Source organism: Ziziphus jujuba, chromosome 12 (genome assembly GCF_031755915.1).
Source record: "Ziziphus jujuba cultivar Dongzao chromosome 12, ASM3175591v1".
In the NCBI taxonomy this organism is placed as follows: domain Eukaryota; kingdom Viridiplantae; phylum Streptophyta; class Magnoliopsida; order Rosales; family Rhamnaceae; genus Ziziphus; species Ziziphus jujuba.
This window is the reverse complement of record NC_083390.1, coordinates 15,795,800-15,799,863: the sequence shown is the minus strand read 5'-3', so window position 1 is coordinate 15,799,863 and position 4,064 is coordinate 15,795,800. Positions and strand designations below refer to the sequence as shown.

Sequence of the window (4,064 nt, the reverse complement as noted above, 5' to 3'; positions counted from 1 at the left end):
AACTAATTTTCATAGCTAGGGCTATGATGTAGCCCTAACTATGAAGGTTTAATTATTTTAATATATGTTGAGTTTTATTTAATTAGTAATATGTTTTGTTAATAAATCATTGATATACTTAAAGCTTTCATAGGCCGGAAGGAATGAATGATTTTAATAATATTTGAGCTTGGAAAAGGATAATATTATGGATCTCCAATGATTTACATGAATGCATAATTGATTGGAAAATAGTTATGTCTCATGCCATATTATTTGCTTAATCTATGCTTGATGATTTTGCATGATTTAATTTATAGGCCGGAAGGAATAAATTAGGTTATGTGAATATTATCAATTGTGAGTGGAAACTACTTTTGATTAATTTTGTGATTAAGTGTGGTTAACAAAATTACTAGTTAATTAAATTTACATATTTAAGTAATTAAATTGGAATAGTTAGTGGTGAAATCAAATGCCCTATATTCATAATTATCCTCTCTCTTACTTGAAATTGATCTAATTTTAATTGATTGCTTTTGTTTAATTTAGTTTATTTAGTTTTCAATTGCCATCTTAAATTTTAGTTCAAATATTACCAAAATCTAATTATCTTTGGTATTTAATTCTTAATCCCTTGGGTACGACAACCCTATTTTTCCACTTTATTACTTGAAAACGATTCGTGCACTTGCGAGTTGATTTTACACATCAAGTTTTTGGCGCCGTTGCCGGGGATTAAGGCATTAATATTAATTCGGATTGGGTTTAGTAGTACTTTGATCATTGTTTTCTTATTTTAAATTTTTATATTTGTTTCTTAATTTTGGTTTTAGTGTTGCATGTTAGGGTTTTAATTCTTTGCTTGTTTGGCCAACTTGCTTTGAATTTTTAATACTTATTTTGTGGTACTTGAAACCAAAATTGTGTTTTTAATTTATTGGTGCTTAGGTTACAAGTCTAGCATACTTAGGAATTTTAGTATTATTTTTTTTATTTGTTTGGTTGAATAAGATTAGGTTTAGCTTACTTTTAGTTGAAATTTTAGTTTGGCATAATTGTTTACTTTAAAAGCATACCTGCACAAAAGGGTTTAATTTTTTTGCATTCAATTCGTTTGGTTCATTATTTCCTAGAGTTATTTTCATTTATCTTTTAGTTAAGTGTTAGTTTGTTTTTCTTTATTGCTAATTGATTTTAATTGTTAGATTAGTTAGCAACATTAGAATTCTAATAATTTATTTATTTATTATTTTTTTTCTTGTTCAATTTTCTAATTTTCTTTCTAATTTATTTTACTTGCTCTCTTTTTAGGAATTAGGTGTTGTGTATGAGTCATAGTGGTGATCAAGAGTTCAAGGAGGGAGTTGACTTAGAAAATAAACCAGCACCTAGAAAACAAGCCATAAGGGGTACTTGGGTACGTATAGACCAAGGAACTCAAGAAGGAGCAATGGCCAACCAAAGAGAAGATGATTTGCCCATATGCGAGTATGCTGCTCACAAGAAAGTTGGTGATTTGTCTTACATAAGGAGACCACCCATTGAAGCAAACAATTTTAAAATTGAAGCATCTACTACTTCTTTGCTTAATAATGTTCAATTTTATGGTTTGCCTCATGAAGATCCAAACATGCATATTTCTAGTTTTCTTCAATTGTGTGATATGTCTAAACAAAATGGTGTTTCTGATGATGCTTTTCGATTAAGACTTTTTCCTTGGTCTCTTAGAGACAAGGCAAAAGTGTGGTTGAATTCTTTACCTGCAGGTACTATCACTACATGGGATGCTATGGAGGCAAAATTCCTAGACAAATTCTTTCCTCCATCAAAGACCGCAAAATTGAAAAGTGATATAAACAATTTTTGTCAATGGGACCAAGAGACTTTGTATGATGCATGGGAGCGCTTCAAGGAACTATTAAGAAGATGCCCACACCATCGTTTTCCAACATGGATACAGGTACAGATTTTCTATAATGGTCTAGATTATGGTAACAAACAATTGGTAGATGCAGCTGCAGGAGGTTCTTTAATGAAGAAGAGGCAATCAGAAGCATTTGAATTAATTGAAGAGATGGCCCATAATAACTACCAATATCCAAGTGAGAGGAGACTAAATGGAAGAAGTCAAGTAAAGGCCGTGGAAGACGTTGATATTAACAACTTAGGAGCTCAACTTGCAACCCAATTCATGAAGACGTTGAACACTCAATTTGGTCAAATAGGGGTGAATTCTATCCAATCTACTAATAATTTTTTATTTTGTGATTTATGTGGTGCTCATGATCATAAGAGTGTGGATTGCCAAGTTGGAAATCCCTTTGCTTCTGATGATGTTAATTTTGTAGGGAACTTCCAAAAGCAACAAAACAATCCATATTCTAACACATATAATCCAGGATGGAGGAACCATCCAAATTTTTCATGGTCTAACAACAACCAGCAAGGGTCTAATCAAGGACAAAGTGGAGGGTTTCAAAGACAACAATTCCAATCTCCATTCTACCAAAAGCCGCAACTTGCACATCAAAATCAAAATTCTTCTCAAGCTCAAACTCAATTTTCTTCACTTGAACAATCCTTGCAAGAGTTATCTAATAATACTAATTCTTTCATGCAGAGAACTGAGCAACAATTGACAAACCATAGTCAAATGTTCAACAACCAAATGGCTGCAATCAAAAGCTTGGAGAACCAAATAGGTCAATTAGCAACTCAATTCCAAAGAAGTCAAGGAACTTTGCCAAGCCAAACGGAGAAGAACCCAAAGGAGCAGGTTCAAGCCATTACATTAAGAAGTGGAAAGCAAGTAGCCGGGCCTAAAGAAAGTGACAAAGGATGGTAATTCTTGATGATCAAGATGAAGAGAGCCCTATAGACTCAACATCACACTTGGTCACACATGACAACTCAAAATCAAATGTGGAGCATAATGAGGCTTATAGGAGAAAAGATGAAGGTTTAAGTGATGCCATGAAGTCTCCACCAACAAAGTACATACCACCACATGTAAGAGAGGCCGAGAGCTCACCAACTGGATCAAAGAAAGTTGAACCAGCACCTTACCTAACCAAACCTATTGACAAGCACAACGAAAATGAGGAGAAGAATCAAGCCTACAAGAAAACCCCACCTCCACCTTTCCCATCTAGGTTTAGGAATGCAAAGTTAGATAATCAATTTAAAAAGTTTCTTGATGTATTTAAGCAATTGCATGTAAATATCCCTTTCATAGATGCCTTAGAACAAATGCCTTCCTATGTTAAGTTTCTGAAGGAGATATTGTCAAACAAGAGGAGGTGGGAGAATTATGAGTTAGTAGCTTTGAGTGAGGAGAGTAGTGCTAGGTTACACCATAGGATTCCACCAAAGTTAAAAGATCCAGGAAGCTTTGATATCCCGTGTAACATTGGACATTATAATTTTATGGCTCTTTGTGATTTAGGTGCTAGCATTAATTTGATGCCATATAGCATTTACAGGAAGCTTGGAGTGGGAGATGTGAAGCCTACCACAGTGACTCTTCAAATGGCAGATCGAAGCATAAAAAGGCCAAGGGGAATATTGGAGGATGTACTTGTAAAAGTAAACAAGTTCATATTCCCTGCAGACTTTGTGATACTTGATATGGAGGAAGATGACAACATTCCAATCATTCTTGGAAGACCATTTCTTGCAACCGGACGTGCCCTAATTGATGTACAACAAAGGCAAGTAACCCTTAGAGTACTCAATGAGGAGGTAAGTTTCAAATCCCTAATGTTGTTAAATTTCCTAATCTTGATGAAATTTCTTGCTGCTTTCTTGTTGATGCATGTGATGAATTGGTAAATGATATGGCAAAGGAAAGTAATTTAGATCCCTTAGGATTGAGTGAGTTATTTGGACCATGTACAGAAGAAGAAAAACAAGAGTGTAACATTATAGATATAGCCACCCACTGTGAGGTAGATTATGTTGGAAAGTTTGAGGATTTAGGTGAGAGTGGACCTAGAAAGATACCGAGTGTGGAGCACCCACCTATAATTGATTTGAAGCCACTACCTAGTCATTTAAAATATGCTTTTCTAGGATTTAATAAT

At 34.2% G+C, this 4,064-nt stretch overlaps 1 non-coding gene across 1 annotated transcript; it reads right to left on the bottom strand.

The window, feature by feature from the left end:
- Positions 1-1,819: 1,819 nt before the first annotated feature.
- On the bottom strand, positions 1,820-1,926 carry LOC112493475 (small nucleolar RNA R71). Its single transcript, XR_003057957.2, has one exon. It is a non-coding gene; the product is annotated as a small nucleolar RNA R71 (small nucleolar RNA).
- Between the last annotated feature and the right edge of the window lie 2,138 nt (positions 1,927-4,064).